The sequence below is a fragment of the Oryctolagus cuniculus genome, chromosome 7, assembly GCF_964237555.1.
Source record: "Oryctolagus cuniculus chromosome 7, mOryCun1.1, whole genome shotgun sequence".
NCBI lineage: Eukaryota > Metazoa > Chordata > Mammalia > Lagomorpha > Leporidae > Oryctolagus > Oryctolagus cuniculus.
In genome coordinates this window covers 125,471,101-125,484,095 of record NC_091438.1, presented here as the reverse complement: position 1 = coordinate 125,484,095, position 12,995 = coordinate 125,471,101, and the positions used below count along the sequence as shown (strand labels likewise).

At 53.2% G+C, this 12,995-nt stretch overlaps 1 long non-coding RNA gene across 1 annotated transcript; it reads right to left on the bottom strand.

Moving 5' to 3' along the window:
* Positions 1 to 4,814: 4,814 nt before the first annotated feature.
* LOC138850431 (uncharacterized) lies at positions 4,815 to 11,184 on the bottom strand. Its single transcript, XR_011390173.1, has 4 exons — positions 11,004 to 11,184; positions 7,882 to 8,198; positions 7,375 to 7,541; positions 4,815 to 5,218 (listed from the first exon to the last, which is right to left on the bottom strand). It is a non-coding gene; the product is annotated as an uncharacterized lncRNA (long non-coding RNA).
* Positions 11,185 to 12,995: the final 1,811 nt, after the last annotated feature.

The following is a 12,995-nucleotide window of genomic DNA, read 5'->3' as shown; positions in this document are numbered from 1 at the left end:
GTGAGGCAGGATGAGTCAGCTTGACAAAGGCTTTTCAGATCTTGGAGGCTGCTCTCCTGTTTTTCTCCTCTTCTTCCTCCTCACTGTAAGCTGTCCCTTGAGTTATATTCTGAAAGCCTTAATGGTTTTTCCATCTCACTAGGGACAGTTTGCAAACCCTCTTTGGCTTGGCCTGGATTGGGTCTGGGCCCAGGGCAAGCTGGGGAGAGGAGGTGGGTCCCAGCAATAAGCAACCCACAGAATTGTGTCTGTTATTTAAGAAAAGTTTCTGGGTTTTCGGCTAATTGCAAAAATACATAATGGATGCTTTTTGCATCTGCTAGTTATTCTGGAACAGGCCTGCATCCAAGAGCAAACTTTAAACAAACAATAAGATTATGGAGCTTAACTATTTCAATGTGTAACAGAAAAGAAAGCCAAGCCCCAAAAAGTTACATTAACACATGCACTCAGACACAAGCATACATGAGATCACAGCGACAGATACACACACAAACATAGATGCACGTTTTGGCACTAGTCTGCCCATGAGTGTTTGCATACTAGCACCCAGTCCATATATGCACACAACTCACACACATGTGCCCATAGAAAGCAACACACATACTCAGACATGTACGCGAATGCCTATGTGTACCTTCATACACGTGTATACACCTACACATTTGACACCACAAGCATACGATCAATCCCAGACACAGATGTATTCACACAAATCATTTTTCCTGCAGTGAGTGATCCTCCTGAAAGGGAGAGTGTGTCCTTCCCACCCAGAAATGAATGAGTGAGGCGCTACACTCCATCAACTGGGCACTGCCAGATCCTGGGTGGTGTCCAGTGTAGTTCTCAGAGTGGCCACCAAGGGGCGCCCAGGACCCACATTTCCCTGGTTCTGTTGGCTGGTCAATTGTTTCTGCACTCCCCTTCCTGTTCCAGATCCCTGTACAGAGCTGGGAGGCTCCTTGCTCCCAACCAGCAACCTCCCAGGATCTCCTGTGCTCATCCTCATCCCCTGCTCCAGCCACTGAAACAACCGCAACTCCCCTCTCCTCCTTCCCACTGGAGCTCCCTACCTGTCCTGTCTCTGCTCCTTGGATAACTAGAACTGTCGGGTGGCTTCCACCTAAAGCTGCTTCCTCGGGAGCAGCTATCAAAACCCCACCTATTTTCAGTCTATTTTAGTATCTCCCAGTGCAGCATTGCCAGAGTCAGCAGTACATGTGAAAAGTGGGGCACAGTGGGTTCATCCCTGCTTGGGATGCCTGAATCCCATATTGGGGCCTCACTTTGGGCTCTGGCTCCTCCACTTCCAATCCAGTGTCCTGCTAATGCACACCCTGGGAAGCAGCAGATGATGGCTCAAATACTTGGGCCCCTGCCACCTGTGTAGAGTGAATGGCGTTCTGGGTTCCTGGCATTGGCCTGGCCTAGCCCATTGTATTGTGGGCATTTGTGGAGTAAGCCAGTGGGTGGAAGATCTCTCTCTGGCACATTGTCTCCCTCTCTCTCTCTTTTTCTCTCTCTCTGCCTTTTAAGTAGATGAAAATAAACTTTAAAAATACCTGTAAAAATAATTGAATGAATGAGTTAGTGCTCAGCCCATAGCCCCAGTTGGAGAGGTTTCTCACCCTCCAGCACCTGTCTCCTGGCTTCTGTAAAGCAAATCTTGATGTCAGAATGCAAGCTAGGGGCAGAGAGACCCACAGCGTCGTGAAATCCATCCCTTTCGGCAGCCGTGACAGGTGGCTGCCAATGTGAGGGAGAACTCCCCCCTCCCTGAGCAGCCCTCAGCACTGAGTAGCTCAGACTCCTAGAAAGCGCTTCTCTGTTCCTCCTCCACAGACATTCTCAGAGCTCTTCTGTCGGGGCTGTGGCAAGTTCTGAAAAACAGCAATTTCTGCCCTCCAGCGAGTGAGCTGCCGGGGAGGGCAAGGGACAGTGGAGTAGGGGCCGAGTGTGGAGGGGGTGGGGGCGTTTACAGAGTGGGGGAGAGCCTCCGAAAGAGCGTTTAAGAGCTCCTGGCCGCGCACCCTCAGGCAAGAAAGCTGCTAGTCCAGGTTTGCCTGTCTACAGTCAGTGCTCCCCGAGTCTCCACGCTCTCCATGGTACGGGCCAAACGGAGGCAAGGCCATGCCATGTGTATTCGTTACCTGGTGCTGCCCAGAAAACCACCACAAACTCAGCAACTTAAAACACCTGCTTATTACCTCGGTTCTGTCGGTCAGACGTCTGGGCAGGCTCACCGGCATTCTCTGCTCACAGATTCACAAGGCCAGAAAGCTGGCTGGGCAGGGTTCTCCTGCAGGCTCTGGGAAGGGATCGGCCTCCGCCCCCACCTCACTCCTCCCTCCCCCCCTCCCAGCCCCCGCCCGGCACACTCCTGGCAACACTCGCTCCTTTGCATGGCAGGACCAGGCTCTTGGCCTCCTTGCCAAGTGTCAGCGCTGCGGTGTGCTCTTGGCACTGGAGGCTGCACGCCCGTCCTCTGCCTCTTCCATTCTCAACACAGCAAAGGCAGGGTCTTCCTCTCCTTTCTAACCTCTGACTTCTGTCACCAGCTGGGCAGCTTTTCAAGGGACCATAGGGTTATAGCAGGCCCATCCTGGTGGTCCTCCCACCTTAGCCAGTTAGCCACTGGAACTGCATCTGCAAAAACCCCCTTGTGTAATGTTACACGGTCACAGAGGAGGGAATTGGGGGAGAATGCTGGCCGCCCAGGAACCTCGGTCTTTGCCTGGTTTCTTCACCAGGGAGTGTGCATTGAAGCTGTGATTGTGTTGGGTGATGTGGCAAACGGGGGGAAGACCTGGGCGGGGGGTGGGGGCAGTAGGCTCACAAAAGCCCATTTACCAAGGTTTCTCTAGCTGGTAGGAAAGTAAGAAGCCAGGGAAATTTGAGTTAGGAAAAGTACTTGACCTGCCTTTGCCATGTGCAAGGGAGGATGCCAGAGGCCCTCGGCGGACAATCTGCAAAGAAATGGGAGCTCAGTCCTGTGCCCGGAGGCAAGTACATGCCGCAAGCTATGGGGGTGGCGTGGTGGTGGGCTCTCCCCGATCCTTCAGGTAAGAGCCGGGCCCAGCCTTGTGGGTGTGGGTGCCAGGGGCGCTTCTCGGGACAGCATAAGGGAGTTGGTTTAGTGGGCATGGACTCTCTGTCGGGAGGATCAAAAGCCCTGAGGCGAATGGTGGTGATGATTACCCTGCAGACAAACGTTCGTAGGGCCACTGGACAATTGAAAGTGGTTAGAACGGTGAATTTTATGTTTGGTAGATTTTACCACAAGGAAAACAATTTTAAATGATAGCCTCATCACATTGATGCATGCTGTGGTCAAAGGCAACAGCCTTCTGCTCTACGCCTTCCAGGTGACGCTGTAGACTCCATCTATTTGTGGAATGTATACTTCTCCTTCGTAAAATGTTTAGGCAAAATACAAGGTGCTTTTTAAAGTTCATACATAATAGGATTAAAAGAGAAGTTTATTTGGATAAAAAAATAACTTTGAAATCGCTGCATAGGAGAAGGCTTCATGGAAAATGCATATTATGAAAAAAACTATGTGTGAATTTTAAATTTTTTTGCATCAGAATAAAATTACCTTTAAAAATGTATTTATTGGGGCCATCACTGTAGCACCTACAGTGCCGGCATCCTGTATGGACGCCGGTTTGAGTCCTGGCTGCTCCACTTCCAATCCAGCTCTCTGCTATGGCCTGGGAAAGCAGAAGATGGCCCAAGTGCTTGGGCCCCTGCAGCTATATGGGAGACCTGGAAGAAGCTCCTGGCTCCTGGCTTTGGATCAGCTCAGTTCTGGCTGTTGTGGCCATTTGGGGAATGAACAAGCAGATGGAAAACCTCTCTCTGTCTCTCCCTCTCTCTGTCTCTAACTTTGCCTCTCAAATAAATAAATAAATCTTTTCTAAAAATTGCTATACTGGTTATCTTTTAAAATGTAAGCAGTACAAAGGATTGTAAATCAGGTCTTTTGATGGGTTTTATCTCCGCCTAGTAACTGAATGTCAATCTGATTGTCAGGTTTTTTTCTTCAAAATTGTATTAAAAACCCCAGTGCCATGGGGTCCTTTGGGTTTTCCCTCTCTTGGAAGCCTCCCTCCATGCCACCCTGGCTGGAGCTCTTTGACCCTAATAAATCTTGCTTTTAAATCTAAAAAAAAAATTAGTATACTGACAATTTATTCTTTTTTCTGTAACCTAAAGTCTTTATTTTTAAATCATTTTTTGAGATAAGAATGTAGGTACTGGGACCGATGTTATAGTGTGGTGGATTAAGCCATGGCCTGCAATGCCAGCATCCCATATGAGCACTGGTTCGAATTCCAGTTGCTCTACCTCTGATTCAGCTAATGAGCCTGGGAAAGCAGCAGAAGATGATTCAAGTGCTTAGGCCCCTGCACTCATGTGGGAGACCCGGATGAAGCTCTTGGCTTTGGCCTGGCTTATTCCTGGCCCTTGTGATCATATGAGGAGTAAAGCAACCATGGGAGACCTCTCTCTCACTCTCTCCCTCCCCCCACCTTCTCTGTCTGTGTGTGTGTGTGTGTGTGTGTGTGTGTGTGTGTGTGTTTCTCTCTCTCTCTCTTTAACTCTGACTTTCAAATCAATAAATGAATCTTTAAAACCAAAAGAAAGAACACAGTTTCCCTTTCTCCCCTCCCCTCCCCTCCCCTCCTCTCCCAACTTTTCTCCAGCTTTTGTCATTGGTAGTTTTACTTCTGAATTTTCAAAGTTGATAAGGTTTAAATTTTTTCTTCAGCCGCAATGAAGTCTATGCTTTAAAAAAAATGCTTACTAGAAACTAGCAGAGCTTATTTTTTATTTATTTGATAGACAGAGACAGAAAGGCAGAGTGAGGCAGAGAGACAGAGAGAGCTCCCATCTGCTGGTTCACTCCCCAGATGCGGGGGGCCAGGGTGTGTTTTGGATAACCATGCTGGCACGGTTCACAGCCTAGCTGCAGGCTTAGGCTGTGTATCCTTGCTTGCACCACCTGATCTGACTGTCTTTGTCTTTCCCTGCAGCTTCTCCAATCTCTCTTGCACCCACCTCCTCCTTGCCTGGGAGACTTCCTTTCAGGGCCCCCTGCTGTCCTGCCCCGTTGGATCTGCTGTGGGATCCTGGTGGGCAGCTGGCTTCTGACTTCCTCTCCCAGCTTCCTGCACGAGGTCACATTTCTGGAACATACTCGCCAAGTAGCCACCTAAGGAAGGGTGCACAGATGTCACTATTCTGCCTCTGAGGCTCCACATGTTTTGTAATCGACAGTCCAGCCAGTGGGGGTCCAGATCTAGAACGCAGTCCTCCCAGCACGTTGAAGCATTTGCCACTGTCTTCAGTGCCCAGCGTTGCTGAGAATCCGGAAGTCATTCTGACTCATTCCTGTGGGATCCCTTTCCTTTATTTTCATTTTTCTCCTCCTGAAAGCTTACAGAGCTCTTTATCCCTCTGTTCAAAAGTGTCAAGGCTGGGCTAAGCATTTGGCCTGGCAGCTGAGATGCTGGTGAAGATGCCCACTCCCACACCGGGATACCTGGGTTCAAGGCCTGGCTCTGGCTCCTGCCCCCAGCTTCCCGCGAATGCCGGCTCTGGGTGGCAGTGGTGATGGCTCAAGCAATTGGGTTCTTGCCACGCACGTGGGAGATCTGGACTGTATTCTGGGTTCTGGCTTGAGCTTTGGCCCAGCCCCAGCTGTTACAGGCATTTAGAAGCGAAGCATTAGATGAGAGCTCTCTGTCTCTTTCTCTTTCTCTCTCTCTCATAAATACATTTTTAATAAAATGTCAGGATGTTGTACCTGAAATGTGGATGATTTTTTTGGACATATAAATATTTTAATATGGGAACTTCATGAACTTTGTTTAAGGGACTGTTTTTATTGTAACTTTTAAATAATTCCTCTTCTTCATTTTCAGTTGTATTTGCTGGGATTCCCCTATGTTAGATTTTTTTTCTTCCTAGAGTAATTTTTTATGTCTCCTATAGTTTCTTTCATATTTTTCTGCCTTCTCATCTTTTTATTTCATTCTCTGAGAAGTTTCCTTAACTTTAAAACACTCTAGGGGCTGGCATTGTGATATAGCAGGTAAAGGCCATATGGGTGCCGGCTGGAGTCCTCGCAGCTGTTTCCGATCCAGCTCTCTGCTATGGCCTGGGAAAAGCAGCTGCAGATGGCCCAGGAACTCAGGCCCCTGCCACCGCATGGGAGATCCAGATGGAGCTCCTGGCTGCGGCCTGGCCCAGCCCTGGCCTTGTGTCCCTCTGGGGAGTGAACCAGCAGATGGAAGATAGCTCTCTCGCTCTCTCTCTCTCTCTGTTTCTCCCTCTCTCTCTGTAACTCTTTCAAATAAGTAAACCTTTAAAAGAATTCTACTAATGTAAAGACATATATATTGAAAATTTTTTATTTTAAAAGATTTTTTTTTTATTTATTTGAAAGGCAAAGTGACAGAGGTACAGAGAGAAAAAAAATCTTTCATCTGCTGGCCCACTCCCCAGTCTAGCAGCAGGGGCTAGACCAGGCTGAAGCCAGGAGCTCAGAGCTCCCACAAGGTAACAGGACCTCCCATGTGGGTAACACAGGTCTAAGCACTTAGACCAACCTCTGCTCTTCCATTTCCTGGTTCACTCCCCAAATGGCCACGACAGCCAAGGGCTGGACAAGGCTGAAGTCAGGAGCCTGTACTCCGTTTGGTCTCCCACGTGGGTGGCAGAGTTCTCAAGCACTTGGGCCATGTTTCTGCTGCCTTCCCAGGGGCATTAGCAGGAAGCTGGATCAGAAGCGGAGGAGCCAGCAGCCGGGACTTGAGTCACTGCCCATATGGAATGCTGGCGTTGAAGGCTTTTGTATCCAAGCCTCTTGCAAGTACTCCCCTCTGGGGACACTCACCCCAGTGACCTCCCATGGGGTCCAGTCTCCGCCCTTATTCCACTCACCATTAACATAAAGTTGGGGGTTTAAGTGTCATCGAGTTGCGGACCTGAATCTCATTTAAACCACAGCAAATCACAGACTCTGACTTAGGCCCCTGCGTTGAGCTCTGGGCCGCTTCTGCCTTCCTCAGCTGTGTGACCTGCGCAGCGCACCCTACGGGAAGACTGCCTGGTTGTGCCCCTTGCAGCTCCTCCGTTTGCTTCCCGTCGTCCCCAGATGGGTTGTGAGGGCGGTCTCCCGAGGCTGCCCAGCCAGCGTCTCCACTGCCGTGGGTGTGCGTCCTGTCTGCTCCTGAAAGCTCGTTTCAGAACGTGCGGAAGGGCACGGCTGTCGATCACTCCTGACACCACAATGGCCCAGCCGTGAGACCCTCAAAGCGCCCCGCGCACTCCCCCTTCCCCTAGCCCCCGGCCCCCCTTCCTCACCTTTCCCAGTTGTTTCTGCTTCAGGGAAGAATCCTGGATCCTTTTCCCAAGGGTGTGTCCAGGGGAAAGCTTCTGGGATGTGTGCAAATCGTGCAGTCTCTGTCCTGGGCTTGATTTGGGGGAGATGGATCCCAGGCAGGAGCGCAGGCCTTGTACATCTCGGGCCCCTAAGATGATACCGCGTCTCTCACCTGTGACTGTGGCACCAGACTGCCCCTCCCGAAGGGCTGAGACAGGCCACTGGGGGCTACCGAGGGCCTGTGAGCACTCAGCCCCACCCTCCATCCCCAGGCCTGGACGTGCAGCCTGAGGTCACGGAGGCCTATGGCGCTGGACAGCCTGGCTCCTCCCAGGCTCTGTAAGGCGAGGGAACATCCCTAGACTGGGCTGCCCCACCTGGAGATTCCCCTGCAGCCAGGATCTCACCAACCACCCTGGTTCCCCCAGGACCGGGGAGCTTTCCCAGGATGTGAGATGTCCTTCTTTCTTTCTTTTTAAAACACTTACTTCAGGGGGCCAGCGCTGTGACATAGCGGGTAAAGCCTTCCCAAATGGCCACAATGGCCAGAGCTGGACTGGTCTGAAGTCAGAAGCCAAGAGCTTTTTCCAGGGCTCCCACGTGGGTGTAGGGGCCCAAGCACTGGGGCCATCTTCAGCTTCTTTCCCAGGCCATTCGCAGTGAGCTGGACCAGAAGAGGAGCAGCCAGGACTTGAACCAGTGTCCATATGGGATGCTGGCACTGCAGGCAGAGGCTAGCTTACTGTCCATAGTGCCGGCCCCTGTAATGGCCTTAAGATGTCCGGTCGCGCCTCCTCCAGGATGCCTGCAGAGTGGAATATGGAGCACACGCAATGGCTCAAACTTTTAGGGCATCTTTTTGTTTACTTAGCAAGAGGTCCAGAGGTGGTTACAATTTCTTTCTTCTCTTTTTAAAAAAGATGTATTTATTTAAAAGGAAGAGTGTCAGAGACATACAGGGAGAGAATTTTTTCCTACTGGTTAATTCCCTCAAATGACTGCAATGATCAGGGCTGGGCCATGCTGAAGCCAGGAGTCTGGAACTCTATCCAGGTCCCCCATGTGAGTGGCAGGGGCTTGGGGACTTGGGCCGGCTTCTGCTGCTTCCCCAGGTGCATCAGCAGGGAGCTGGGTTGGAAGCGGAGCAGCTGCTTAACCCGCTGTGCCACCACACTGGCCCCAGCTGACCCTGTTTTCTAGAGGTGGACACAGCAGCCCCGCCTGTGCCAGTGCCCCTGTAACGCGGTGCTGCCATTCCTTCCTCAAGAGGTGGCTTTTCAGCCTCTTGCCCTTGAACTGGGGCCGGCCCTAGTCACTGGCTTACCCCTAGGACGTGGCAGAAGTCACAACTGAATTTTCAAGGTTAGATCACAGCCTGACAGCTTCTAATCTGGGCCTCTTGAAATTCTTAGCCTACCCTTGGAAACCAGCCACCATGATGTGAGACACCCAAGCCACATTAGAGGCCATTTCAGGTGTCATGGTCATGAGCCCCGGGTGACTCCTGGGTCGGAGTGGTATCCAGCATCTACGTCCAGCTGAGTGAGTGAGCTGTCTCGGACATCTGCCCTGACAGGCCTTGCCTCTATCTATCTATCTATCTATCTATCTATCTATCTATCTATCTATCGGAAGTCAGAGTTACATGGGGGGAGACACAGAAACAGAGACAGATCTTTTATCTGATGGTTCATTCCAGCAGCCAGGACTGAGCTAATATGAAGCCAGGAGCCAGGAGCTTCATCCAGGTCTCCCACGTGAGTTCAGGAGCCCAAGCACTTGGGCCATCCTCCGCTGCCTTCCCACACATTAATAGCCGGATCAGAAGTGGAGCAGCCGGGACTCGAACCGGTGCCCATATGGGACACTGGCGCTGCAGGCGATGGCTTTACCTGCAGTTACACAGCTCTGGCTCCACTGGCAATGACCCCTGCCCCAGCCTGCATCACACTGCTGCCATGTGAGAAACCTCAAGTGAAATCTCTGCTGTCAGCCCACAGAATGGTGAATGATAACAACAAATTGTTTTAAGATGCTGAAATTGGGGGGTGATGATGATTGAAACAATTGACTTTCTTCTAGCTTAGCTGCCTCAAGTTACAAAATGGTTGCTTCAGCTCCAGGCATCATTTCAAACAACCACATCTAAAAGCAGAAGGAGTGCATATTTGGCATAAAGGTTGATACTGAATGGGATGTCTGCATTCCACATCTGCATGCCTGGGTTTGAATCTGGCTCTGCTCTCCATTCCAGCTTCCTGGCAATGTGCATCCTGAGAGGCAATTGTTGATGGCTGAGAGACCTGATCTGAGTCCCAGCTCCTGGCTTCAGTTCCACACAGCCCCAGCTGTTGCAGGCATTTTGGGAGATCTCTGTTTTTTTTTTTTTCTTTCAATAAATAATAATATTTTAAAAATCAATTTATTTATTTGAGAGGCAGAGGCAGAGAGAGGTTGAGAGAGGTCTTCCATCTGCTGGTTCACTCCCTAATTGGCCGCAACAGCTGCAGCTGTGCCAATCCGAAACCAGGAGCCAGGAGCTTCTTCCAGGTCTCCCACGCAGGTGCAGGGGCCCAAGCCCTTGGGCCATCTTCTACTGCTTTCCCAGGCCATAGCAGAGAGCTGGATTGGAAGTGGAGCAGCTGAAACTCGAACCGGTGTCCACATGGGATGTCGACACTGCAGGCGACGGCTTTACCCGCTATGGCACAGCACCAGTCCCAATAATATAATTTTTTAAAAGCAAAAGGAGGAGAAATGAGAGAGTGAGCACAGAGCACTGGCTTTCTCCTTGAGTGACTTAAAGAGGAAGGCAACTCTTACCCGGAAATCCCCAGTCCCACCCACATAGCTCATTGGCCACACTTGGTCACGTGGCCTCTCCTAACCGGGAGACAGGCTGGGCATCCCTGCCAGGCTCCTTGCTGTGATTCTAGGAGAGAGAAGGGTCAGGGCGCAAAGGACCCAAGATAAAGAAGGGGCCTGCCGGCACCTGCAGCCGCGCGCTGGTCTCCATCGGGAGCGTGGAGGGAGGTGCGTGCCGCGGCAGGAGGCGGCCGGCTGTCCCTGTCCCGCGGTGCAGCACGGTGTCTGAGTCCGTGCACCGAAAGGCCCCCTCCCGCTCCCCCGGCTCCGAGCGAAGGCCCACGCCCACCGTGGGTGGAGGCCGCAGAGCCCGCCTCTGGCCCCAGAGGTCAGGGTTTGCCAAACAAACCCTAATCACTTAATGAGAAAGGAAAATGGTGCCCGGTTCCTCCACGTCATTGTCCCTTTGAAGGCAACACACGGGAGACTTAGAGTAATCATCATAATCGCTCCATAAAAACCCGAGAAGTTGAAGACTGACACGCCTCATTTCTGGGGGGAATTAGAGGCAGAAATTAAGGCCAGGAATTCCCGGCCTGCCTCGGCCTGGCGGCCTGGCCTCCGAGGACTCCGGGACTCCGCCCGCCCGCCCGCAGAGCGCCTGTCACCCTGGAGGGCCTCCTGGCCCCGCCCCGCACGCCCCGCGCGCCCCCAGCCAGGTTCCCTGCCAGGGAATAGAATGCGCCAAGGAGCCCCCCAAAGGCCTGTGGGACCTTGGAGGACACGGGGACCCCCCTGAGCCCACCTGAGGCGTGGAGCCGGAGGCAGGAGAGCGGGGCCGTGGGGACAGGGTTGCGGGGAGGGGGACAAGCGGGCTGCCCCTGGTTGTGGAAAGCCGGAGCGCCTGGGTTTTCCTGAGTCCAGGGATGGCACTGCCTGTGCCACTGAGATGACCGCGACGACGGCCAGGAGGCCCCACCCCCACCTCCGCCTCCGCCTCCTGAGAACCAGACTCGCTGGAGTCCAGGCCGGCGGGGGCCAGACGCCCGAGCTGCGGCCAGCACCCTCCTCCTTAGCAATGCCTTTCCTTCCTCGCCCTCTCCTATGTCCTGCATCTACTCATTCCGAACCGCTCTGTCCCGAGACTGTGACTGTCTGTTCCTAACACGGTGCGCGCAGCGACCCTTGCACGGCCCAAACAGATCATGGGGCTCCTCCGTCAGGCTCCAGCAGCTTCCCGAACGGGGAAGGCAACCCCCCACAGTGTCTACTGGCTCTCCAGCCCTGCCCTGGCTTCTCTGCTCCAATCACAGGGCCTCTCCGCCGTTCCTGGAAAACGCCAGGGCCGGCGGCCTGCACACCTTGCTGCCAGCTGTTCTGGCCTGGGATGCTTCCCGGGGGCCTCCACCAATGCCCCTCCCGACTCCCTGCACAACGCTGGACCCCTCGGCCTCCCTGTTATCCTCCCTCGCCTTGTTTCTGTCCCCAGCGCTAGGACCTTCCCAACCTTCCCGTGCATACTGTAAGGTTGTAACTAACAAGCAATTGTTAGTTCTGCTTCCTGTCTGTCTCTGTCCTGGGTGAGGGAAGCTGCCGAGTGGGCTGTTTGTTTCTCCTGATGTATCCCACACACCTAGCACAGTGCCTGTCACGCTGTAGCTGCTCCATAACTCTTTGTTGCTTTCTCCAGCCAGCAACAGCCATTGCCCTCAGCCTCTACTCTTAGCCTTAGCTCAGATGTTGCAAGTGGCTCCGAGATGTCCCTGTCTTCTCCTAAAGAACCCTGCGGGCTGTGGGACCTTGTACATTTGACCTACGTTGCTTAGGCAATGACCCAGGGGAGCAGGCTTGCAAGGAGATATTGGCCCAGGACAATGGAGAAACAGCGGGGATAGAGCAGTGGAAAAGAAAAAAGGCCCTGCCCTCGTGGAGCTTACAGTCTGACGGTAGAAGCAGACATGATGGCCAGTTGCCCAGGGGACCAAGCAGCTAAACCGTGATCAGTGCTAGGCAGGACGGTGGCAGGTGCAGTGAGACTGCTCTGACTGTGGCGGGCCACGGTGAGGTGCTCTGGAGGGCTGCTTGTGAGAGGACTGGAGTCCAGGCCGCTGAGGCTCGGGAGCCAGCAAGCTCTGGGCAGCAAGCCGCAGTACAAGCGGAGCTGGGCCCCTGGACCCTTTGTGGGCACTAGGCCGCCACGTGGAGGGCAGTCGTCTGCAAACAGCCCGAGTCCCCATTCGGCCCCTTCTGAGCTGAGCACCTGGGACAGAGCATGCCCGCCTTGTTTGTAGGGTGCAGCAGGATAACCAGCACCCAGGGTAGTTGGGAGGAGCGAGGGACATGCCTCTCAGAGCCCGAGCCTGAGCCCGTGGGACTCAGTAAGGGTGAGCTTGTCTTGGTCGAACCTTTGAATGCCCAGTCCTTTTTCCTGGCCGGGAGGAGCATGGGGAGCTGCACGAGGCAGGGGGCCCGTGAGCGGGCTGAATGCCCAGTGCAGGTCTGCAGAGATTTGCCGCATCCTGTGGGGGAGCATTCCACAGAAGAGTAGACTGGTGTCCACCGGGCCCCAGCATGGATGCTTGAGGCCACTGAGTGAGTCTCCCGTCGGCCTGCAGGCCCGACGCCTGTTGGCCACAGGACCACGGGATGGAACGAAGAGCTGCAGCAGCAGATGGCCTCACAGCAAGGCCCTAGGGTGCAGCCTGCAGCCTCGCTCCGAGGGGAGCCCTCCCTGACCCACAGCCAAGATGGTGCTCCTTGCACATAGCATACACACGTGCAGAGCCACACACAGCTC